Here is a 27,801-nt window from a genome sequence, read left to right on the forward strand (position 1 = left end):
TCAACAAATATAATTTTGTAATCCAAGTGTTTCATTTTAATAATTGCAAATAAATAGTTTTTACAAGAGCTTCAATATTTTTATTTTTCACTCTGAAGTGGAAGGAAATAAATGTCAGAGTAACAACACATCAATTCTTGACCAACACATTTTAGAAGTGTTTCAAAAATGGCCCTTCCTCCATAGAAACATAGTAGTAAGCTGACGCCTCATGTTAGTTACAGAGACTTCTGAACATCCTGGACTTTATAAGACGTGTTGTCTGTAAGAAACATTCTCTATAAAGAATACAAAGCTACTGAAAATTATATAATAAAATCATATGATAAATTTATCAAGATCATAAATTGTTTTACAATCTGACATCTTTGTCTATGCAGTTGTGACTACATTTAGCATTACATTAGTTTTGCTAAGCCAAAAAAATCCCCATTTGCAAGTTAGCTTTGTTCTAACACTATGAATTAACATTTTGTTTGTCTTTCAATGAATCACGTATTTGTAAAAGATAATACAAAAAAATGAAATAGTTCTTCAATACATCTTTTTCACAGGGAAAATTAATAGGTAAGGTTATGTCTCTAGAAATGCCATCATTGCCATAATACAATTTATTTGAGTTATATTGCTTTCTAAAACCTCTGATCAAACCAGTGAGTTTATCAGATCTGTTTTTATAGGACTCCTTTAAACATATAGCATGCTATTGCTACAATATTAAGCTAAAATAAATTGAATCATTTATCTTTACAGAGAAAAACTGAATAGGACCAGAATAACTGAGGAGTGAAAAGGAGTATTAAAAGCACTTTATTTAACTACCACAACATTCCTAGCTGCATATTCTGACTCAGGTTTGTGCTGCAGACTTGCAAAGAAATGCAATTTTTATTCCTATTAAAAATCAAGTCAGTTTAAGGAAAAATAGAATTTGATATGTTTACTGAAAGAACTCCAAACAGTAAATGTAGTGGCAGGCAAAATAAAGGAACAATTTTTAAAAATCCCAAACTCTGTTATGATTTTGAACATGCATCATAATTATTCCATAATTTGAAGAGCTTTCAAAGTCAAACATCTATTTTGAGTAATTTAAATATCCTAGAAATTCTCTAGCTTATTGATGCCATTTACATTCCACGTTGTACACCAGAGTGTTATTTGACACACCCACACAAATACATAAAGACTGATTTAATAAAGTTAGCTGTTCCAGGGCTGGTGTGCCTTCCCAGGCTGTTGAGGAGGTGTTTCAACCACATAATTGAATAGATATGATCTCTTCCAGTCACAAAACTCATAGCTCACTTGCTGCAAGGGAATTATTCATGTGAGTGCCAGGGTGCATTTCAGCAAAAGCTGCAGTCACTGCCTTCATACCAGAAAGAGGAGACATCTAAACAAATTGCCATATTCATGGGATCTAGAAGTTTTCAAAATTCTCAGGTAAAATAAATAACGCTGTATTTTTTAGATTAACATTAAATAACTGAGTGTGGCTGATTCATCTTTATATATAAATATATGTGTCATTGATAGCTAGATTATAAATTTGCATTAATTTAATATGATTATTATTCTCTTCTTGGAAAATGTTCACTGAAGCAATGTATGCATTAAAGGCTTGTCTTAGCTTTTTTTCCAAACTCATAAAAGGGTCACCGACTCTCTTCTATAATTTTCAAGCACCTAAAATTTACTACCAAGATTATCCTGACTCTGCTGTGTGTTAGTTTAAACCATGATCTTCTCAACCTTATTTTTATAGGAAGAATAATTGTCTTACAGGTCACAATGAACATAAATATAGTAAGCTGGTGTCCAAGTGCCAGGATTCTAAAACATTTACAATCCAATGCAGTACAGTTCAGTAACAGTAGAATTATTTTTTAGTAAACTAGTAGCTTAACAGTAGTTAACAGAGAAAAAGCAAAGGACCAAAATGGTTAATACAGCTCTCTATGACTTTACAATTACTCTAACTTTAACTGTTTGATTAATAAAGGAACCATTCTTGGATTATGTGTGAAGGCTATTTTGCTGTCAAGATCCATCAAGGTTAAGCTAGAAGGATCCCTAGAAGATATTATTTTGTTCATTCATACAGGCAAGGTAAGACTAGCCATAGCAATATATCTTCCAACATTTACTTGTTTACCATAGCTGTCAAGACTTGCACAGATAAAGCCTCGTTACTCTCCCCAGAGAGTCTATACAGAGGTTGGCCTTCTTTCTAGTTGAAAAGTTTTTACTGACACCTGGTCTGAATCTTCATTGCCAAAACAAAATTCCACTATTTCTTTTACAAAGTTGAGACTCCTTTCACATACACCTCCTCCACCATTTCTTCTTTAGCCTAAAAAATCCTGAATCTTTAAGTCTTTTCTTAGGAAATATTTTCTGGATGCCTAGGAGCTGTGTCTTACTGAAATGTTTTCAGGTGGTCCAAGTCTCCCTCAGAGTGGAGTAACTGACTCTAGACTAATGTTTTACTCATTTTGCATAGGACAAAGTTATATTGCTTATCTCAAATTATTCTTCATTCTGTTTTCCAGGATGATGTTTGCCTTGTAAAACATCAGTGCTGCCTCACATTCAATTCACAATCCAGACCCCTCTGAACCCATAGGCAGCTACACTGCCAATCCTACAGCTGCATAGCTGTTTATCCCTGCCAAGGCCATGACTCAATGTTTGCCCATGTCATATGCTAATTTATCTTTTTCAGACTATTTCTGCAATTTCTCCACATCATGTAATTTCAAAACCTTTCAGCTAACACACTAGTAGAGCCTTCCCAGCCCTTTGCACCCTCAATTAGCATCTGGCTAATTAACACCTGGCTAAAAACACTGAATGGCAGCAGGTTAGAGCAACCTGTACAGAATCCCACCAGATGTCCCCTCCATTTTCATAATGACATAAAGTTATTCAAAATAACTGTCTGGTAGGTTCCCACCAAACTGAAAAATGTGACACAGTATTTTCATCTAGACCATGCTGTCCACTGTGTCAAGGCTACTCCACAGTTTATAAGACTGTTTATGGAAGCTGTGCCATAAGTCAAATCTATCTTGCTGTATATTTTTGACCACACTGAAGCTCTTGACCCTGCTTAGTGAATAAATAACATGAAAACATATAATGAGCAAACACAAAAGGAGGCAGATAGATAGTATACTTTATTTTCCCTTGTACTTGTTTACCACCCACTAGGGCAATGCTCTTGGGCCAGAATGGGCTGTGACAGACAAAAGAAAAAGAGGCCAGATGTTCACTATGTATTGTTGTTTTATTAAATTAATGCCAGTATGAAATTTCACCAGCAATAGGGTCATTACTGCTGTGACACCAAAAAAAAGAAAAAAAGAGACTGCAACAGATATTTCTAGTTTTCAAAAGATTTTTTAATTATTATTTCACACTAATCTAAAGTTTCAGTGACGTAAGTTTCTCTCACTGTCCCCAAGACAAAGAATAAGCAGATGCTTCTCATAATTTTGCAGTTCCTGATCTGAACATAGGTTAAAAGTACAACCAGGGCTGTACAGCAGCTAACCTCAGTCCTGGGAGCCATATTGGCAACTTAGTGGAGCAATCCCAGGGGGCTAATTTTCCACTCAGAGGAGGATTAGATCATGCATCAAAATATGGTCATGCTGCTGCCAGCACCCAAAAAACCTTGCTCACAGCTAGGTCAAATATCTGTGCATGGCACTGCATTGCATGGTGTAGAGATACTGAGGAGAAAGAGAGATAAAGTCAAATGCTACATGTCTGTCTGTAAACTAACAAGTCATCTGAGGAAAGAAAAAAACCCAAAGTTAAACAGAAAGGTAATCCCCTAAGATACCCTAGTCACTTTATATATATTAATTACCTAGTGATGAGACAGCTATACATATTATGGATGGATGGATAAATAATCTACTTTAAAAGAAAACCCCAACCACATCTCATTCTGAAGCAATCCTTAGCCAGTGTAAAATGATATATCTCCCTTACAGCCAAAGATGCTGTGGCTGATAAAAACAGCTTCAGATGTGGTCTGCTAAGGCCTTTTCCATATGGCCTGTGGTCACGAGCATTTGGTGCATCTTATTTCTGTGCATCTGCACTACTTTCCCTGCAGTGACAGGACAGGACCTTGTGTAGGGACAGTTGATGTTTGTCTGATGTAAGGTGAACCATGGACACTGATAGTAGATGTCCATGAGAGGAGAGTGACTTTTTAAATACATAAAATACTTTTAACTTTTAACTTTTTAAATAAGCTTAGAAAATGGAGTGGGAGTCACACAGTAAGTGAAGGAAAAGTTTGCAAAAGAAAAAAAAAAGCATGTTGCTAAATAAAGTGGTCCTTTTAAAAGGCTGAGCTTGAGTCTATTTTAAAACAAACATTTTAACAGCATGGCCATTGAGATGGCAGCAAGAAACTTTAAGCATCTTATAAGAATCATTTGCAGAAAAGGAGCTGGTTCAAAGGAACAATTGTAGGCATAATTTGAGTTGCTTTTACCAACAGTAACATTACAGTGTAGGAGAAAGAGAGTGTATAGGGCACCGGTAGCTTACAAGATTATGTTTTGTGCAGTGCAATGCTAGTAAAGGTAAGGCTACAAGTATTCACATTTACAAATGTTCTGAACTGTGACACTGTTACATATGTCAATTCTTTTAACCACACAACCACTGCTAGCATCTAGGATATGGCTGTAAAAGCATAAATGCTACAAACACAAATTGTCATGGGTGTATTCACTAGCATGTATTCTACATGTAGGTTTTTCATAAATCTTGAAACGTTAAGGCTTAGTGCATTTCTAGCTAGTATTTTCATTCTACAGTATGGCAAAACAAACAAAATATATTGAAATCCATTCATGTCTTTCTTTTAAAATTTCATACAGGGAGATATTTTTATTTTTATCTTAGAAAAATCTATCTAGAAGATCTGTTTTTGGTCTTCCTGATTTTACTGAGAACTTTGGACACATCAGAAATCTCTTGGCCCTACTCACCCAGAGAGTATCAAAAAACATAGCGTGAAGACAGGATCAAAATAGGCCCCGTGAAATTTGGTCTCTGAAGAAACATTACTCTGGAGGCTGGAAAGGAGAACAGGCATGTGTCTGCAATCCCTTCTGTGAAGAGGAGAAGAGATAGCTGTGCTCATGGAAAGCATCTATCATGCCCACATGAAACACAGTGTCTCTTCAAAGTTTTGTGAATCTTGCTTGTTGATGTGGAACGACAAATGATAAGCAGAAGTAAAAATTGCACTCATTAGAGGTAACTCTGGTTTTTGTTTTACTGTATTGTAATATATGAGAGGATGTTTTTTAATATTTGTTGATTGTTGTTTCATCTACAGACCTTTTTATTAGTATTTTATCACTGATGTGAAAATTTTAACAGCACCAAAAGGTTTTCTAACCTGTATTCTATGGGCTACCTTTTGTGGATGTAGAGTGATATAGAGTCATAACAGCACTGGGCATTTCTTTGGAGAAACACTTACTACATTTAAATTTCTCAACAGTCACCAGATTAATTTCTTTCAACAGGACAAAACTCAGGTCTGGAATTCCTTCTGAAATATAAAGGCACCAAAGAGATGAAAAATTAAAGAATAGGGCCAACAGAAGAGGCAGGACTAATAAAAGGTGTTATTAATTCCTTAATTCTTATAGCAGTAACTCCTAGCTCTCATTTGTTACTGATAAAGAATTATGATAAAATATTTCGCATCCTCAATTCTTCAACAGTGCATGCCTACATTCTTACAACAAGCAAATCAGTATCTCTTTCATGCATCAAATGAAAGGAACAAGAGCTAAAAGGGAACATGGGCTTTATAATGTACATTCTATATTTAAGAGTAGATACCCTATGCCCTCTGTTTACACCCATGGAATAGGAAAGTCCCATTCCCCAGCCAGTGAGATATGTATTTGTAATGACAACCCACCTCATTTCTTCAGTGAGGTCACCTCCTCCCATTCTTCCTCCTTGATTACCTGCTGACTTTTGCAGTAAAGCAGCATTTTTAGCTGCAGGGACGCAATCCCATCAATAGCAAATGTGAAACAGTATTTTGGCAGCAGTGGCCAAAGCTTTTTCAAATATATTTGGCTTCTTCCAATTAGAAAGGCAAATGTCTTACTCCACATGTGATGGCAGGAGTTTTTGATTAATCAAAATGTAAAAATTAAGATTTCATTTAAAACTATTGGTGCTTTCTGAAGAAGAGGGGAAAAAAATGAATGTCCCAAAACTGATTCACTTTTGCTGTCCAGTTTCCTCAAGATGGCTGACTTGAAAAAATCTAAAAATGGCCTCCCCCTTCCAAATAACTCCTAAAGCCCCAGGTGGTCTCAAAGTAATTTAGCAGACAGAAGGAATGAGCTTCAGACCAAGCGATTTCCCTCTGTTAGACAAATCTCATAAAATCTGTAGTTTGCACTGATTTTAACTTTTCTTAATGATGTTGTCCTCAGATGTGTGCACACATGAGATTTGTGCTGCACATTCTGACTTTGCAGTGAGTCCTTCCAGCAATGCAGAATCAGTCTGAGTGCCTGACATTAAAATGTCTAACACATTCTCCAGACTTCATCAGCATCTATTTGGCACCAGCTGAACTTCATAAAGTAATTTCAGGTTCACATCTCATAGTTGGTGACTTCATACAATCCTTTACTTGTTACAAGAAACAGTAAGAAAAATTACAGAGAAGATCAAACAGATGTCAGGCAGAGATCTACTAGGTTTACCTGGCTGGTATCGTATAAGCTTGAGTTATTCTTTCAGTCTTTCCTCCACATTCATTTCTGAGCAATGTAGGAAAGGTACAGGAACTGCATAAATAATGTAGAAATGGCTCAGCCATTTTATGCTCCTACAAGCTGGGAAAGTCCCAGTAGGTTGCATCACTTCCTGCTAGAATTGCCACAATAGGTGTCCAAATAGTGCTAGCAAGAGGATCAAGAAGCTGGAGAAGGGATTTATGGAGAGGAGGAGGCCCTGAACTTCCTCACTGAGGCAGCAGGAAAGAAAGTAGTAATTCCCAGCTCAGCTCTTTAGCTGGGAAGCAGGGGGGACAACTAGGTGAGGAGTCCAGTTTCCAGCACTGTGTAGACAACCTAGGCAGCTTCACTTTACAGAGCTCAGTTGTCACAGTGGTGATATCCCAATATATATTTGGACAGATGTTGCTGTATTACTGAACAAAACATCTGTCTAGAGGTTCATATCCAACTTCTTTAGTCAGTGAAAATGCCACACCTGTGTAAGATGTTTGTTTGCAGATGAGGTAACTCCATGGCTTCATAGTGATCTCTTGGTTAATGATGCTGCTGGCTAATAGAAGCTGCTGGGTAAGCTTTCAGCAGTCTAGACTGAGATCGTTCCAGTGATGATGGAGCCAGACTCTTCTCAGTGATGCCCAGTGACAGGACAAAAGGCAATGAGCATGAACAAATGAACTCCACACCTGCCTTCCAGCCTCAGTCATCCTGTGATTCTGTGACATCCATGATCTATTCTCATGTTTTTGCAAATCCTATGTACACTTCATTCTTGACAAGAACAATTTATACAGAAAATGGCTTTAAACGGAGTAAGTTTGTCTTTTGAGACACTGTATATATTTCAGAAACTAGAATATTATCCAGTGAATCCTCAACAGCCAAAAAGTTTAACATGAAGATTATATAAGTCATAACTTGTCCTAAAAACCAGACATGATCATGGTTACATTAAACTGATGTAATAGTAACATCAGTTACTCAGCTAGGACCAGCTGAAATGATTCCTTTTGGTTTTAACAGGAATTGGGCTAGACCCAACAGAGCAAATCTTTACAAGTAGGTGGCAATTAGCTCTGTTGATACCCGTGGAAGCTGGAACTTACGGGAGCTGGTTTTCCCTCTTTTTTTTTTTTTTTTTAGGACCATATTCAAGAGTGTTTTGGTGTTTAAAAGTGTGCACCATCTTAGCAAAAAAAAAAAAAAAAATTTTCTTCCAGTCATCTGACATCGTTCACTCCTTGTCCTATCAGACATTCCCACCACTATCAGAGCAATAAGCATCATATTCCCACTTCATTTAAAGCCTGTTTGAGCTTTTTGTGACTCTGGGATTTCTCTTAAATATAGGACGAAGAGACACCGAGGTGTAAGCCTGATCCAACTGTGAAGCTAGAGATGACAACTATAAACTAGTGATCCAAACTTTATCATAACTAAGAGCTTGCATTGCACAAATTTTGTAAATTAATACTTACAATTAACCTACACATAGTGATTCTTACTAGTGTCAGAATAATTTCTGCAGAGTAAATGGTACTATGATACCATATATTGCTTCTAGTCAAGAAATATGGTATATTTGGCCCCAGATACTGCTAGACTAAATGTTCATCAGTTAATTTGCAGCTGGCTAGTTTAGCTGTAAAACCAAGTTAAATTTATGCTGTCTCTTAAATATTCCCATGCATGAATATTTTGTAACTTTGCTACAAGGCAGAGTCTTGAATGTGTGCAAAAACATATTTCATACACTATAAAATAGCACAACATGTGTAAATGCTGGCACATAAATGAGCGAAGAAGGAAAACACAATAGGTCTATACTTAATGGCAATGGGAAGATAAGCAAAGATAAATAACAGTATATGGTGTCCTTCATTCTCACTTGAGGAGTGATAACAACTGAACTAGCTCAATAGTCAGTATATGGTGATTGCTTGGAGGCTCTGAAAATTAGGAGCCTAAGTGTAAAAGAATCTCCTGTAAATCAATATTAAAAATGACAGCAATTTGGTAAAATGCATTAACATGGCAAAGAGACAGTCTGCAGGGCAATTCATGTCACCTTTTCAAAATTTTAGCTATTGTTTATGAATGTTCAGTGCCTCCAGATGATCAGAAATTTTCTACTGTCCATTTGGAACTACTTTAATCTTTGATGAATATTCTAAAACCATGTCTAGCATTCAGTTTCCTTAAAGAGCCACAATTTTCTTCTTTTTCATTACTGTTTTACCAGCAAAACCTGTGTTCAGATACATATGTCATGAAAAACCATCTCAACAACAGAAAGTGTCACCAATATTCAGTAGCTGCATCAGCTTTTGAACTGTGTGTGTGTGTGTGTGTGCATGTCTACATAAATGTACATACACACATGAAACACACACACACATATTTGGATAAGTATGTAAAGACTAACACCCCAGAATTACATTCTATATCATATTCCATCCTATATTTAACAGATACTGCTTTTTAGTTTTACCAGGCTCTTTTAATCTGCTTTGTTAAATGAAAAATGTGTACTCTATATTTGTGCATTGTGTACTCCAGTACATATATAACTAAGTATGAGTACCTATCAAGAGCCAGGACTACTTCAATAATGTACCACCACACTAATCCAAATGCAGTAGTAACAGGTTTTTATGTCACCTTTTTGTGCACAGCCTAATTGTTGTTTTTACTTTTTTGATTTAAACAATGTTCTGGGACATAATTCTAGCCAGTTTAAATTATACAGTGCTAGCAAATAACTATGGGGTGTTATGCACTAAATTATACTAGAAGTGTACATACTACATATTTTGCTTTAGACTTTTGTTAGTTGTTAATGAAAATTACATGGGAAATAAAGGTAAGTATTAACATGGGCCTGTTGAACAGAACTCATTATGTTCCCAGCATTTTGCTCAGGCAACAGGGTATTCTATTTCTGGTTCAACACTAAATAGAAAGTGCAAAGAATATACTTCAGCAAATACAGACGCAATATCGGAATTCCTAACTCTCGCCAGGGAAAGTGGATGCTTCCTAGTTCTGTCATGTTTAACAGCATTTTAATACCTCAGGAAAAAAAAAAATCATACCATCCTGTGCATACAAGGGATGAGAACTGTAAATGCAGTGATACATTAAAAGAAGAAAAATTGAATGTTTTAGCAAAAGACACTGTCATAACAGGCCTTGAATATCAATATAATTTTTAAAAATCTAAGCATAAGCTTATTTCTAAAATTATTGCTACTTTACTATTAATAGAAAGTCCTCTTATTAATCTATTTTCCCTTAATCTTGGCTTTTTTTCTTAATCAATATGGTTTGTTACTGGAAGATAACAAACTAACTGACATATAGTCTCAGTGTTATTGTAAGATGAAAAATAATGTTTTTAATAGTTTCTTCATTCAAAGAAAAAAAAAATATGTGTTTCTCATATACTTCAGAGATTTTTTTTTCCAAATTGAGATTTTGCAATGTTTGAGATTCTTTTCTGGTTGAATTGGGGAACACTTAAAATTTCAACAACAGCAACAGAAAGCCATGCCCAATGATCAGTTTGGGTTATCACAGGGTTTTGCTCTAGTTTTGAACTTTTACATGTTATTTATTACAGTTTATATTATGAAATAACACCATTATTTCAAACTATTTTTGTCTTCAAAATATTAAAAAAGGCAGTATCACCAATTTTGAAACTTCCCCGCCCCCCCCCAATCCATTGTGGAAAGATAATACAAACCGAAATCAGTCTTTTCTCACAAGCAGATTAGATTTTGATGAATTTGTACATTCCGATTACAAAAAAAGGTATTAAAATAATCTCAGCCAGTACTTTGATATTCTCTCCCAGTGCCCCTCAACCTTAATAACAGCAACCTTTCTTCCTAGCCCAATAGCTTTTTATGTTTAAAACTGAATAGGAATATTCTGGGACAGTTATTAGCTAGCCTAAAATACAGTTCCAACGAACTTCACAGTAAACTGGTTAAAGATCTGGCTTTCATGCTTTATGGCAACATTCACAATGCCTAGTGCTGCAGTTAAGTTCCTTGCCATATTTTTTATGTTTCTCCTTAACAAAGATTGAAGGTTTTGTTTGTCAGTCATGGCCTTTAAAGCCTAGGCAAATCCCAGAATTTGTGCTGAATTAAAAAGTTTCAGTGTTATCTGGAAACCTCAATAGTTGAATTATCAATAAAGTAGACAGAAGTCCAAAAAAAAATCTTTCATTTGCTAGGAAGCTGAGCTGTAAAGCCTAACTTCATTAGGTTCTCTCTTACAGTTTTTGTTCAAAAATAATCTCAGAAGTGAGTGCAGTAGTCTGTGAGGATGTAACAGTACAGATTTCCACATCAAAGTGCCACCAGCTAAGATACTTTATCTAAAGTATATTTTATAGTGCAAGATATGCAATCTCTTTCAAGTCACATGCTACTACTCTTGCTACTAGCTAAAGCCTTATTGCAGAAATAGTCTTTCTGAGATTAATTTAGCAACATAGGTGAGAGTATGTGTGACATATTTTTATAGATGAAGGCTACCATAGCCCCTTGGTTTAGATGAGTTGCTCAAACTAATTGGTTTACAGATACTTGCTTGTAAACTGACTGGAAAAAAACAAAGTGGAGTAAAATGCAGAGCCAAAAACCAAGTCTTTCTGATTAACAGTCTGAAGAGACATGGTTTTATACTGATTGTGGGAAAACTGAGGATGGATGTTAGATGCAAATAGGTTCAAAATAAGTGGTAAATGAAGAAATGCTGCCTTGAAGATAGATTTTTTGAATGGTAGGACACATTTTTTTTAAGTACAGAGCATGATAAAGAGGAACTAGATGCAAAGAGGCCATGGTTTCCAACCCTGTGGTTTCACAAAACTTAAACCCAACAATGAAGAAAAAACGGCAACATTTGACATACCTCTGTTTAATCTACTATAACCTCTGGCCTAATTAAATATAGATTTATATGTTCACCACACACCACGTGTCAAGGTCCAGTGCTGGAGCTGGACTGAGTTTGCTTACAGGGAGGGTTTTGGGGTATGGTGTGTTCAGTTATCAGAACATTTCAGACAATGAGTCACTGGGAGCCCTGAGAAGCAGCACCATCAGCAAAATCTCTGACCGCACTGCTGCTGTGAAGGATGCATTAATGACACTGACAATGTTGAGGAACTAACTTTGTAAAGATTAGTTTACAGTAAAAATTACTCTGGACAAAGTAGGTCAGCTAGAAGTTGATGACATCCAAGACACTTAGCCACCCTCATCCTTAATTTTAAACTATGTTGGCTGCCTTTGGTCATTGGGTGAAAAACACACATTCTTTTTCCTTTGATAACTTGGGAGAAATGTTTGATTTTTTTCAATGCAGTAATGAATTCTGCTACAGCAAATATACTGCAGTTGATGAAAACAAACCATTTGACAAACTGTCAGAGATGCATATACAAAATGACAGCTACCCCCTTTAGTGTTCTTAGAATAACAGACTTTAAAATTAAAACCAACTATAATTAACTGTTGTTGGGATGCAGAGAAGAATCCTCAGGCAATCATTCCCAGAGTGTTCAAGGCTCAGATTTGACTCTTCATTCTGTCTAATTTGAAGCAAAACTGCCTTCCTACCAGTCTGCTGGCAATAACATGTGGATGACCTTTAACTGGAGATGGGATGCTGCTGTGACTTACCTATCCTGTTTACATGAAGAAAACCCACCATATTCTCACAGTGCAATGTAAATTCCTTACACAAAGGAACGTAACAGAAGCATAAGAGGAATAAGTAGTGTGACATAACAAGTCCACCTTAAGATGATGCCATTCCCCAAGAGTATGTCAGTGAAAAAGTTGTGTCATTGGGAACCCTTCTTCTTTGCTAGCTTCCTTCATGTTTCAAGTGCAGACAAGGAGAAAACAAACAGTTAAAGGAAAAGACATTTACTTCATGTGCCCTTATCTCCTGCAGCAATAAGTGAGGGATGGTCTGGTTCTGACTCTATGAGCCAAGATAAGGCACTAAGGAAAAGAGTGAAGCATAATCCTCATGTCACTATAGAAAACCCAATACCATGGCATACTGTATTTAAAAAGATATCCCACTTGGTTTCTCTGAATATCACTCCAAGAATTCTAAAACTGAACTAAAAACTCGTTGACTTTTTACAGGTTCTTAGACCCTGTATTACACTCTCTACTTAATTCTAGAGCAGTTTACTGGGAAAGCAGGAGAAGATGAAAATGGTGGAAAGCTGGTAGAATTCTCCAGTGGCAGAATCTATTTCTTAGACGATACCTCAAAAGACTTGTATGCCTTACAAAAACAGAACAAAGCAGCATTGTGTCTCCCTCCTATACAGACACTGGATCCAGGCTCTTCTTTGGTTTCTATAACACAAAATTACCCAATTCTACTGTTAAAGACCGCTTTTAGGACACCGACGAAACATTTGCATTTGTCCCGTAATACTGCATTTGAGAAAGTGACTCAGCTGAAAGAACAATTGTGTGGGAGGCATTTATCCTATGTTTTCATGTTTTATTTCAACCTGCTTTTCTTTGACACAAGCGTAGAGACTTATAAACCAGAAAATGTTATTCTGTACACAAATAACCTCACCTATGCAAAGGTATAACCCAAAGCTTTGCTATCAGGAGAATAAATCTCAAAATGTCTCTGAGATCTGTTTTTTTCCTAGCATATCAATGGTACAGGGCCTCCAGCTTTATGATGATTTGGTTGTACAAGGTGCAGATCTTGAAAACATTTGAACTTATGTTCAAGCCTCACACACTGTTTAATTTCACTGGCCTTACTTCAGATTTTCACTAGTTCTGGTCAGAGCAGAACCTGGCCCAGAGTCTAACAAAGAGACTTGACAACTGATGATAGTGAGACATGCCCCAGCACACTGAGCAAAAAGTCACCGTAACAGACACAGAAAATCAATTCCGTTGTACTAGAAAAAGAAAAGGCAGCTTCCTTAATTTCAGAGGGAATTTTCTATCATCGTGGAAAGCAGATTTAAACACAAAACGTGGTGATCCTGCATGTTCCAATAGAAATTTTCTGTTCTTTTCTCGGCTGAAATCACTAGTTACTCAATTATTATTTTTTCATGCTCTCTTCAGCCATTTTAAGGTGGTGTTCTACAGGGATGGTGATGGGTATTTTTGCTTTAATCCACTACAACAGAACAGTAAATAAAAGGTAGCTCAAACCTCAACAACATAAACAGAAATAGAAGAGGAAGTAAGATAGAATAACAAGCAGAAACTTAGTAACAATTAATGACCAGCATTAATCAATTGAAACTGTGCTTCAGTATCACCTCAAAGGAGGCCATTTCTACAGATATGTACAATCCACCTGTCTATACCTTCTTAATCATTTCTTCCCCCTCCCCCTTGAGCTGGCAACAGTGATTGAGGGATTGTTGTGGGTTTTTTATCAACAGGAAGAAGATAGAAAAGGTGGAAATAAGCTGAGATTCTCAGGTGACAGCAGGTGTGTGCGAAGGTAAGAACATAAACAGGGCAAACCACACACAGTAAAGCAATTCATGTGCCTAACTTCAACTGGTTTAGAAGTTCTTGTCTACCTGACCCTATACATGAGGAACTCTTCTCATTTCTACAGCCCTTCTGTCCTGCCCAGTGCCATCACAAATACAACTTTTCACTGACCCACCTGGTTCCAGTTCCAGGAGGGGTGCATCCCATTGCCAATGTACCACAAAAAACCAAACAGTCTTTCTGTGGCGGCTCTTCAATGACTTTATCTATAAATTGCTTAGAATATAATGTCCCAGACAGTCCTACTCCCAAACAGAAAAGTTGTCATGCTCTGGAGGTATCTGATGGGTACATCAGAGATATGCAAATACAAACAAACCTTTTTTTTTTTTTTTTTTTTTTCCCCTTATACTGGTATAACATTGACAAATCGACTTCAGTTAGATAATTTGTGGTAACTTGATCTATGCTTCACTGATAGCTCTCCTAATTGCAGACAAGCAACAGGCTTAGAATTCAGCACGCTTAGTGAAGATTCACTGAGAACTGAAAACACATCCGAGAGATTTGCCTTGGGGTTTGAATGAGCAGAAGCCAGTTTATTGTCTATGATTGAAACCAGGAAAGCTTTGAACGCAAATCCTAGGGAGAAACTCAAGTAATTCAAACCTGTAAATCACACACTCATACACATACAGAAAAATGGTTTGCTTCAAGCTCAGCGAAACAGAATAGTTAAGTCTGGCAAAGCTCTTGTACAGACCCATATACTTATAATTGCTAGGGGAAATGATTTAGGGGTTTCATCTGAACAAGTGCAAAAACATTCACTCAGTTTAATGATGGCAGGAATTGCAAGGAGGAAAATGAAGAGAAAAATAGACAGGCACTCCTTTCACAGCACTGATGCCTTGCCTTTTTGACCTTCTGAACAGCTATCAGCACCATCTCACAAGAAAGCACTCTTTCCCTACAACAGACTCCGCATTTGCAAATACTGCAGCAGTGTCAAGGTCTGTGATTTCTGCTGATGTGTTTTCATGTTTAATCTTGAGTAGAAAGGTGTGGGACTCAACATCCCTACAAATTATTTTGGAACATGAATTAGATTCAGGTTGCATCTCTACAAGTGGCTAAGTCTACCACATGGCTCACTGTCACTGAAAGGAAAGAAATGTTTCTCCCTTCCCACCCCATCCCATCCCATCCCAAACCTTCCTGTTTCTTCACTGTCTCACTCATCCCCGTTCCAGATTATTTCCTCCCTTGAGCCAGCTAAGGCACTGACTGAACCCTTCTGCAACAGAAGCAGTAGAACCCACCTCAGCAGAAGACTACCCTGTATTTTTCTAGATTATTTTTCTGCCACATTTGTGAGCAGCCACAGAGGGGACCAGTGAGAACCAGAGCAGTCATAAGTGGCAGTAGTACATGGCAGGGCTGGACAGGGAATCCATGGGAATAAGGAGAGACAAGAGAACATAACCTGCTGCTTGAAGTGGCAGTGACCTATCAGATCAGCTTTGCACATCTTGGCATGGTAACTTGACTGAAATTTGTTTGAAAATCTCACGTTGGAAATCACCCTCTACTTCTCTTCTGACCATCTGGCCTGGTTACCTGTGTTCATCCTGGTCCGGTTCCCTGGTCTGCTTTTTCTTTCATTTCCTTGCATCTCTCCTTCAGCATCATGGCTCTCACATTCATTCTTGTTCCCCTTGCCATGTCCCTATTTCATTCTCCACTGCTAACATCCACTTTCACCTCCCTCCACCCCAGCATGGGCGCAGCCAGTGCAACAGGCATGCACAGCTTCTCAGGCTTGCACAAGGGCACAGCAAAAACATCACTCCTCATTGCCCCTGAAGTTTTGTAAATCTGCTTTAAAAAGAACAACAATAAAAAAAAATCCCCAACAATCAGTACACATTTCTATCTGCTGCATGTGAGTAAATACATCCTCTGTAATGCATAGATGTCTCAAACCACACACTTCCTTACTGACAAGTTGCATGACAATAGAGCTTACAGCTGGATGTTAAATACTAATCATTCAGGTTTCAGACTACTCTGACCTTTCTCTCACCCAGCATTTTAAGATCTGTGTCTCACTTGGTCCAATTCCTAACAATGTTTTTTTAGAAGATGCTTTTGAAAGAATTAGGGCTGCCTGTATGTTGTAACCACCAACCAGACACTAATCCAATCAAACCACAAATCCCTGACGTGTCCCACGTAGCGGAAAACATCAGTGAGTGCTTATGAGTGTAAAGCAGCTCTTGATGAAACCAACATAGCTCAGCCTTCAGCGCAGACCCAGCACAACAACTGAGGAATTTCAATTGCTGCCCTGCAACCGCTCTTCTCAGCAGGAAGGTTTTCAGCGGCACTGGAGACACAAAGCTCTCCCATTCCTGCACAGGGGAAAAACAGGGCATATGAACTGGCACTGCTTGAGCTACCCAGCAAAGAAAAACAGCCTGCAGGGAATTATTACACTGGGTTTTACAGATGTGAGAAGTGAAAGACACGTACACTCCCATGTGTACATTGTCAGATGTGTGGTGACCCCAAGTGGCATGGGAGAATTGGCACGGGGGAGGGAGCGAGCGACACAGAGAGGAGAAGCCAGCAACCAAGCTGGGAGCTAATTTGGGGCTCCCCTGTTCCTGAGTCAGTTTCCCCGGGCAGCCAAATGATGCCTGTTACTAGAGATAGACTGTGGGATACTGATCCAGCACACAGATACTTAAGACCTAAAAATGAGACCCAGTCAGATTAGGTATTTCTCCCATTTCCTTGGAAAGGGGAAAAAGCAGCTGGGTGTATTATACAAGCCAGCGTTCCAGCAGCGCAACTAACTAACCAGACTTTTGGTTTTTCACATTTGACAGCCTAGGTTGTGTACAGTATTTCCTACTTTCTGAAGTGTCAGAGGGCCTCAAATTGTATTTTCTGAAACTGAATCATGACTTCTGAAACTTGAAGATAACTGTTGGAGGTTCTGATTAAATATTGATTCTTGCATTCAACAAATTGGTTGTAAATAACAAATGCCTAACATAGAACACACAGATCTCCCTATTGTAGATATACATATGTTTCATTTTGCAGCTAGTGTATTTGGCTGTATTAAAAGTGTATAAAGAGTGATCAATTCATACTTTGTAATTATTGCCCAGAAGTATGTAAGTACATTCTGCTAGTTATGCAGTAACCATTTGGAGAACTGGTGGATAGTTAGTGGATTCAGCTATCGACATACAGTCAGCTGCAAATGCTGTGCTAGTCAAACATGAATTAGCACATAAAAAGAGCAGTTATCTCTGTGCAACCGTTCCAGCTACTAAGACAGGCTCTGGCAATTATAGTTCGAACAGTAAACAGCTCTGGGAATCTAATTGACTCTTATCCCCAGAAGAAAGTGAATCTTTATTCAGTGTAGAGGGAGTTGGCTGAGCCCATGAGGAAACCATTTTGGTTGCTTTCCCAATACTTTCTTTATGAAAAATGAGCTTCTAGTATCCAATAGTTTAATAATATACTACTTGCAGTCAAGATTACACCTAAAGTAGGATTACATACTGCTTTACAGAAATACCATACTACATGTTCTGCCAACTGCTAGCTCTTACTCCACAACTACAGAATGACTTTCTAGAAACTGAGGTTTAAATTTATTCCTTTATATGCATATATATATACATTTATACACACTTTAAAGAAGTTTACTTTAATGTTTTAGTATGGACACTTTCTACTAAGACTCAGTAGAAATAAATAACCAATTTCAGAGATCTGAAGACTGAGTCATACTTAAGTGCAGTAAAATGTAAACCAGAGACTATTTCTCTAGCATAAATAATTACCTTTTTTATTTATGGCTATTTTCATTTTTGGTAGGCTGGATCAATAGGCTATATTTGAAGTGACCGCTTCCCTCTCACGCTGCCAGACCTCTACCCTGAGCCCCTTGGACCAGCATAGTGAGCAGAATCTTTCCTTGCAACTGTGCTTGAAGGATATTAAACCTATTGCTTTTTTTCTCTTGGCCTTTCATAAGCTTCTTTCAAATCATATAATTTTCTGCTGCCACCATAAGATTTTCTCAGCTCCCAATTACTCAGCTCCCACTTAACAAGTTGTCAAGCGACTATTCAAGCAGTAAAAGACATGTTTCTGTAGAATTGTAAATTATTTATTGTTTAGACGTCGCTGAAAATTAACCTAACCAATCCTGAGAAAGAGAACAATAAGAACTAACTCCTTAATTTGCTGGAGTGGTTGGCAACACTAAATAGAGAGTTTCAAGTCACTATGAAATCAAAAGTGTAATTGCGGAGGTGCTATTCCAGATCTTTCTTGCCTCTTTTTAGAATTCACAAGTATCTGCTCCCCACCTGCCTTCCCTGCCCCTGACTGCTACCTGCACAATCGTTAGCTTTTTGTATCCAGTCTGTTCTGATAGGAAGTGTGATATTTCAGCTTCTGTGCATTGATACCATCCTGGAGGAGATGGACTCCTAACACAGGGAAGAAATGAGGAAGATGGGCACACAGGCTTCTAGCATGGGAGTACAGAATCACTTCCACATGGCTGTGGGCCCTTTGTATGAGAGAAGACATGCCGTCAAGCCTACCTTCACAGTCGTCTGCTGACCTTCTTCAGACATCCTACCAGACCTATTAGTGGGATCCAACAGGTCTTGCCTTTCAAGCAAGCATCTGTCATGCCCCATTCACTCCTGCATAACATTTCAGTCTATTCTTTAAAAAAAACCCAACCTTGATGTTGCTCTAGACTCCTAAACAAGTGTGATAGAGTGTACCACCTATACGATCTTCTTTTTAAAGCAGTACATCAGAAAGGCAAATTCAGTTCCCTCCTCAGCCTAAGAAATCCACATCTCCTAAAATGAATCCTTAAGTACAGACTTCAAGACTCCTATTTAGTTTGGCCCATCGAACAGCAACAAATGCAACATTTATGGAGGTAGAGTGAACACAAAGCAGTATAGAAGATACAAGGGCTCAGACAGCCTGAAAAGTTATGTCCAGTTATTTTAATCCAATGACTAAAATGCATAAACAATATGGGAGAAAACACTATTCTCTGATGAACGACTAGTTACTGTCCAGGCTTCCTCTTCTCTTTCTCCCCCTTCATCATACCTGTGCTGGCAACAATTCAGGCAAATTTGGCTAATGTTAAAAATCAATTCTGCCTACAAACTTGGCCATTGAATCTTCTGGAGACAGGCCAATTCACCTCCCACCTGGTGGCTTGCCCTCATGCTCGTGTATTATTTGTGTATTGTTTAGCTGAGAACTGAGGGATGTAGGGGGAAAGGGCTACAAGTAGCAGGAGAAGAGGGAGGAATAGTAGTTTCTGCTGACTCTCTTGCCTTAACACTTGGCCCTACTCCATGTGTCCGGTGTCAGCACTCTTAAATTTCTTGCTTTACATTGCCTTGGCTTCAAAAAAAAGGAAATGGACAGTGGTTTCCAATCAGAAAAGCTGACGGCATGGTGAACAAAATGCATACTTCTGGACATAGCAGAAGATGCATCTATGAAGAAACGGAAGAGGCTTACCAGTTTCTGCTGAAGAAGATGGATAGGGAAGTTATTCTATAAGAGGCAGCCTGCAGCACATTCCTTTCCCAAAAGAAAAAGACCACAACCGAAATTAGTGAGAGTCCTGATCCTACCAATATTTAGTAGTCTTCTGTTAACACTCACAGCATCAGGCCTCTCAGGGGAACCCAAGCACAGCTACCTTACAGCATGCTGGTCTTTATTAGAGTTCAGCAGAAAGAAAAGAAAAAAATGATAGTTACCACACTCAATTCAGTTGTAAAAGCTGAGGACAGCAATTGTTAGGAATGATTGCATTCTGTAGAACATTTAAGGCTTAATAACACTTTGGAGTTCATTTAAAGGCTATCAGTGGCTGATCGTTTCCCTTCTGAGTTACCAGGCATTCCTCAAAAAGTGAAAACCAGTTGTAGTTTATCTAGCCATTACTATAAGTGTTGAACACAACAAAGTTCTTACCTCAGTTACTTCCCTAGTCATATCCTTCCTTCACATGTAAGACACTCAAGTGTTATTATTAACAAATTGGGAACTTTTTTTTTTTTTTAATAAAGCTCACATACACTTTTTTCAAGCTTTCCTAGGCTAGATATTCAGTTTCATCTTGTCTGGCTTAAAAGAACTCAAGCCCCATTTACAACCTTCAAGGGCGAAACTAGATAAAAGTGCCAAATGAATTAAGTAACAGTTTTCATCCAGCAGATATTAAGGGTATGGCAGGACACTGGAAATTACAGAGTATAACCCTGAGTTCTGTAGTTCAGTTTAAAAAAGTGCTGTCAGCTCTTTATTCTGATAAAACTCATCTGTGAAAGACCTAGACTGACAGTAGCAGCTAACAATTTAAATGGAACTATTTGGTAATATTTCTAGCTGATCTAGAATGAACTGTAATGGACCATTGTAAATAAATACCTAATTTGCTTGCGTTCCATCTGACAAATGTTCCCACAAGTGTAATTGTATTAGGGAAGGTTTGCATTCATTTCAAAAGGAAACCATGTTCTATGGTAGAAATGGCATAGTTGGCAGCATCATTCCATGATTTTGATAACACTTCCATTTAAATAAATATGTCCCATCTCTGTTGTGAATTAGCAGTTGAAGAACAAGTTGAAAATTTCACTGTAGCATTTTAGAAATGTATATATAAAATTATAAATACATAAAATTATGTAAAACTTTAAAAAGATAATACATTTGTTTTCAAAATAATGATGAATGAGGAACACTTCCTGGAAGGTGCTGGAGTGTGCTGGGAAATGGGAGTCTCAGCATTGCAGGTACAGATCACGGAACACTGAACCAGGGTTTAGCATTTTGCCATCTCTCTTCAGCACCTTCTGCCACTTTCCATAAACTTCAGATGACCCTGCTTAGAATGAAATTGCCTTATAATCTTCACTTTTTCCTCTGGTTGAAATGTGTGTCTTTAAGACACCGTTCTCCTTCACACCAGTTCTATCACACACCAGTTTAACACCAGACCTGCTGTGATTGTCACTGGATTACCCAGCTTTCTTTGTAACAGGGTTTAAGTACATCTCTTGATGGACCTACAGATTTCAGGAGTAGAAATCAATTCCCTCTGCACATTTAATTGCTTGGGGGAGGGACTGCCAAACTTACCTAAGACAGAAGTGCCATGACTATGAAACCTTCCCGAGGTGACTGGACAAAACAGGCACATGAGTATCTCTCACACCTATGGCCTTTCCAAAGTCAGAAACAGCAGATGAGGTTCTCCTCATCCATAAGGAAGACACCTGAACTATTCCACTTGGCTCTCTTCAGAGCCACTGAAGAGAAATGGGTAATTCTAATGCAAATGCAGTATCACTCACATTAACTTTCCCCTTAAATTCAACCTACTGAAGGCCTAGTTTTCTAGGTGTGCTCAAAGAGTGATATGAATACATACATTGATGTGCGCTTGTGTTACAACATGGCTGGACTCAAAAGTAGTGCCCATTTCTCATTCAATACATGTAATAAAGAGAGTGCTTGCCTAGGATTTGAGAAGCCTGGTTTCTTGATAGACCTTATTTAATCTTTCAGGTCCCACATCCTAAAGAAGCACCCATGAAGCTATAGCATGTGCTAAGCAAGTAAACACCTTCTTGTGCTGGATCTTTGTATACCCAAGGAACAAACAAGCTAAGTCCCTAATATGGTCTTTTGGCATAAAAGGCTATGGCTGGTAGCCAGCAGCTGAGGAAATTAAAGCCTCCAGTATCTGTGCAATACACTTACACAGGAGATGATGGATCAGGACCCAGAAAGAAAGAACAGACGATGGGGCCTCAGTGCAGACCCATACTTTGCAGACTTTCACAATTGGTATACAAACTTGTATCTCGGGCTTACAGATTTGAAAGGTAGTTTCAAAAGTATGTAGCTTCTTATTGCAAAACTGTGCAGTGCACAGAGGACATTGTTCACTATATTTTGTCCTTACTAGAAGAGGAACAAACAGCTTCAAAAACTGAAACAGAAGTTACAGGCAAAGTGTTCATTCTACCAGTGCATATAAAGGCATCTCTTTGTTGTTTACTGTGTGAAAGGGGCATTAGTCTAGTTAAGACCTAGATTACCATCCCCTAATGCATCCAGGTGAATCAGAGGATAAGGAGCAGAATCCATTAGTCCTGTGACAAATATCATGACAAGAGCATGAGGCAAAATACACATGACAAAACTGTATTTGCAAAAAAAACATAGCAAGCAAATAAAACAAAACAAAAAAATTCAGAAGGATGCTCAACAGCTTTGGCATAACCACCTAAATTAGAGGACACAGGGAAGATAACAGTACTTATAAACAGTATTATGAAATACAATCTCACATGTGTAATTAAAAATAACTTGATTTCCATAGCAGAAGTAATAAGCCATCCACTTACAAAGGCGCTTCCATGTTTAATAAAAAAACTAAAGCTAATTTTATGGGATTAAATTGGGATTAAGGATCGGCTTCTGTAATTCATAATAAAGTTTACAGGAAACTGTATATTCTGTGACCGAGGGAAAGTTCTTAATGTTCTTTGTAGTTTATCCCACCCACCTGTAGTCTATCCTAACTACAAGAACAGATGAAAATCTGCAGCATCACTCTTGAAAAATAAGAGCTTTTATGTGAGATTTTGAAAATCACAATTTTAAACTGACAGTAAACTGAAGGCACTTTTAATGACCATTTGTAAGGGGAGCTACTAGCTTATCTCATGAGCAACAAAAGCATCACAAAAATTATTCCAAATTAATTTGGTCTCTAAAAGCCTAGCAAAGATGTAAGAGAAAAATCTTCATTTACAGAAACCAAAATGCTCAAGTGTTTAATTGAAAAATTAAATGCAGTAGCATCTCTGTTAGATAAGTTCATGTATTTTATGAACAGATGGGTAAATTCAGCTGCAGAGAAGATAAGTAACATGTTTAAAACCACAAAGGAAATTACTGCCAGAATTCAGGATGGAATTTCAAAGTCTTGTCTCCCAGTGACTGGCTCTGACCCTTGTATCACACTTTTTTTATCAGAATTGCTCCACTCCTGAATTGTTAATAATAGGTTAATCACCAATTTCTGCTGCTAAATTCATAAACAATCAATCTACAGGGGGAAAAAAATGTTGTAATAGGACACTTTTGAAAGAGGCTAAATATACAGCTTGCAATAAAAAATAACTACAAAGGAAAAGAGTTAGGGAACTGATAAAGAGATCCCATGGACTTATATCCACAAGGAAGAGATGACTTGATTACAACATATCTGAAGGCTCCTGAATGATTACAAGTGAACTGCTGTTGACTTCTTCAGAAGTCTTCTGGAAATTCCCTTTGGAAAAAAATTTTTAAGCAGTAGGTTCCTTTCCCTTTTCAAGCATAAGTACATGTATTCCACATGACACCTGTCTGGGTTATGAAATAACTAAAGAAACATAGATGCCTGTCTTGTCAGAAATACTCTTCCCTGGCATTTCAGCTAGGCTAATGCAATAGTGTAACAGGCTGTCTTTATATGTAAGACTGGGACATTAAAAAAAAATCATACTTTGAACAACTCATTTTTCAATAATTTTTATCTCCTTTCTGGGATGATTTCTGAAGCATGATGATTCTCTGGTTTGGTTTTTTTCAGCAGATACCAAAGATGTACATTTATATTTGATTCCAAGTTTTGGAAGCACTAATGTATTTGTAATGACCAAATCCTGCATGTATTTACACATGGAACAGCATCTTGTCTTAGATAGGATTGCACAGGATGTGAATGAGTGGAGAATTTGTTGTGTCATGACTTTTCCTAGTCTCAGGAAGAACACATTTCATTTCTGTGAATATGAACACTTTTAAATTTAACTTTTCCTCTTCCTTTTTCTTGCCTTCAGCTCCCAACACCATCTGGAGAAAGGGATGGAAGCCCCTGGCAACTCCTTACTAAAGACAGAGGGTGACTAGAGGCTATGCAAGATGAGAAAATGCTGCATTAAATTCAAAACACAATGTCTTCTTATGCAACAGGGAGATCTTTCTCAGGACCCTGCACATGTAGAATTAACTAAGGAACATCCTAAACATTACCATTTTTCACTCAAAGTGAAAGGCATATTTTTTGACCTTGTCGTTTCTAGCATAAGCACATATAAGAGCACGTGTCAGTATCCATGTATAAAAATTCAGAAACATAACACTCTACTGCACACACTTCTCCCCCTGGGGAGAGAGTGAGCGAACAAACACATGCCAGATGGTAGTCGCATTGCTCAGTGCACTACTGGAAGGCACTCAGTTATTGTAGAGACAAACACACAACATGCAGTGAAAGCAGAGAGTCTACACAACAGCCACTTTTTGGTGCTGTGTGTTTGTATACTGCTTAGCACAATGGAGTCCTGGTCCATAACAAGGTCCACACATGCTATCAAACAAAGGACAGTGACATTTCCTAGCTTTTACATGGATGGATGTAGAGGCTGAAAGGTGGGTGAAAAGCAAGCGCTCTGGTTCAACTCTGCCATTTAATCCTCTGTATCACTTTTACAAGATAATGCTAGGAATAAGAGCACAAACATACAAAGAACTATTTTAAACTTCAAAGAACTTAAAAATATTAACTGGTTCAAAGGTCAACACTGCCAGCCCTCAGTTTACAGAATTTCAAGTGAATCCTCTAAATTTGGATACCATTTTCTCAATTCAGTCATAAGTATTAATCATATCCTTTTATTGTTAGGAAGACTTCATAACACGTTTTGATTACCTGATACTTTCCACTGCAGAGGATTCTGCACAAAACTTTACTTTGAGAATTGTACTGAAGGCCAATGCTTTTGCTAGCCTTTAAAAATCAACACATAGAAATTGTCAGGTGGCAACTTGTCTTTTAAATTTATTCTATGCAATTTCACTCAAATTTTGCAGGATGATTTAAGGGGAGGGGGAAATGGTGTTTTCCTTCTGTTGCTTGTGCTTCTTGGAAGATTTTGCCGAGGTAAGACTACTTAAAACAGCAACTCAAAATAGCTGAGACTTTGCACTTAACAATAGCTGCAGAAACTGCTGTGGGAGCAGGGAGACCAGAATAAGTCTACATGGCTATGAGGTCCATCCTATAGTTCAAGTGCTAAGTGGGTACTTATTAAGGTTTCAGGAGTCACAGCAAGCTCTAGATCTACAAGGCAGTTATTCTTGACAGTGCTTAACATTACAATGTGTGATTACCTTTCTTCCCTTATGTTAAAATAGTGGCAACTGAAGTTCTTTTGCTTCACTGCGCAAGTTGAACTCTGCTTGCTTTTGCACGATGGCTGAAACAGATGGCCAGTAAAGGGAGGTAGGTTTGGATGGATGCTAGTAAATCTGGCATTTCTTTTCTTCTGGGAATCTGATTTTTCTCTCTAAGTTATAATCTTCTTGTTCTAAGCATACCATTATTATTTGGTGGTTATGGGCCATCCTGGCAGCTGATATAAGAAGAGTGTGTCATTCAGGACTTTATCCACCAAATAATTATAAATACATTACGCTTACAGTGAGTTGAAAGACCAGAAAACCAACAGTTGTACCTGCAATTAGCAATTAAGTGTTTTCAATTAAGAAGGCTCAAACATGGACAGCACTAATGAGTGGACGAGCTGAACAAGTTTATGAGAGGACAGGTACACTCAGAGCTGCTTATCAGGTGTTTCACTGCATCTGTGTATTTTCAGTAGGGGGTATGAGGTGCCTTCAAGGCTCAAGTCCAGAGGTCTATAAGCAATACTTAAGTATTTCCTCCACCTCTAAAATGCACATGTAAATTTAGAAGGCAGAGATGGTGAATCAAAATCAGCACATTAAAAAGACTGTATTTTTTATCATTGTTCTAAACCAACAAAATTTAGCAGATGGCCCACACAGCATTTTTGCATTTTTCTGCACAAAATAAGCTCTAGTCCTACTCTCATTTTGTTAATATTACTAGTGTAAAATAGAGCACAGGCTGAGAAACACTGAGGTTTTTTCTCATCCTATATGTTCCCCTCATTCATTTTTTGGCATCCAGGCATTTCTGTTTGTCATGCTGTAATGGATTTCTTGCCATCCAAATGGGTTTGTCAATACTACTAAACACTCAGAAACTTAATATATATATTTAGCAAAAGCCTGTGTGTCACAGTTCAAATTGAAGAATGAGAAGCTGACCAATAAATGCTGCAGCTAAGGCTGAGATAAATATTCACTTACAAATTGGATATTACATATGCAATTTCATGAACTCTACAACAAATGACTAATATAACCTATTTTAAGTGTGTCAATGAATTACACACCACTGAAACTAATCAAAATACACTGATATCAGAAATGGAGAAAGACGAAAGTCAGACATGGGAGAAGAAAACAGATTTTTTAAAATTATTTTCCTCTGTTATTCCTTAAGTCTCACTCAGGTCATTAGAAATCTGACAAGAGTCATAAACATGGGTTACAAAAATTAAATGCGATTATCATGTCTAGATCTCACAAATATCATGTATTGGTCAAAGCTTGTTAAATCAAGTTTTCTGTTATTTTCCATGATCTTTCTTCTGCTTTACCACCTGTAACTGTACAGTGTTAAAAACACATCAGAGTGAAGCTGCTAGCAACAGGTCACTGAAGAATGATTGCAAAAACAACTAACTGAAGTTCCCAAAATGCCCACTCTTCTTTTCCCCAAAATAAAAGGCCCATGAAACTCCTGACACTCTGCATGGTTTATAAAACAGTAAACTCAGTCAGTTTTGTTACAAAGGAGAATATCACTTGATCTCATAGATGAATTTTTTTTTTTCAGTATTAGACAAGCTGATGGCACTAACAGCAATGTAACTGGGAGTTCACATTAAAAAAAAATGCCCTAGAACTTATTTCTCAGCAATGCAGTTCAATAGAATTTGTATATAATGAGCTCCATAGTAGTCTGAAGATGAAAGATGATGACTTATTAGAAGAGACTGTTTATCTGAACATTACCATAAACAAGTATTTGACGAAAAGCGTCAGCTCAGTATTCAGAGATTTACTTTCTTGTTTACTGGCATGCCAGAGAACCAGAAGACTATCTGCAGGTTTTGAAGCTTTGACAACATGTTGGCTGCTTAGCAGTCTATAGGAAAATCAGAGATAGAGATGAAAGCTTATTTTTAGAATTCATGGCTAGCAATATATAGAGAGAATGTCTTTGAAATGGCAGTCACTTCTAACACTCACACATTTCAGAGAACTGTTTCTCTGCTTATCCACCTATATGTTACTGTCAATGTTAGAATGAGGAAGTATTATGCAAAAAACAGTCAATATTTTCCCCCCAAATTTAATAAAATAATCCTTGTAGTTTCATTCTA

General features: G+C 37.6%; 1 long non-coding RNA gene across 1 annotated transcript; it reads left to right on the top strand.

The window, feature by feature from the left end:
• Nucleotides 1-1,325: 1,325 nt before the first annotated feature.
• Nucleotides 1,326-27,801, top strand: LOC115337519. Its single transcript, XR_003922175.1, has 3 exons — nt 1,326-1,446; nt 4,936-5,292; nt 24,322-27,801. It is a non-coding gene; the product is annotated as an uncharacterized LOC115337519 (long non-coding RNA).

Source organism: Aquila chrysaetos, chromosome Z (assembly GCF_900496995.4).
Source record: "Aquila chrysaetos chrysaetos chromosome Z, bAquChr1.4, whole genome shotgun sequence".
Taxonomy (NCBI): domain Eukaryota; kingdom Metazoa; phylum Chordata; class Aves; order Accipitriformes; family Accipitridae; genus Aquila; species Aquila chrysaetos.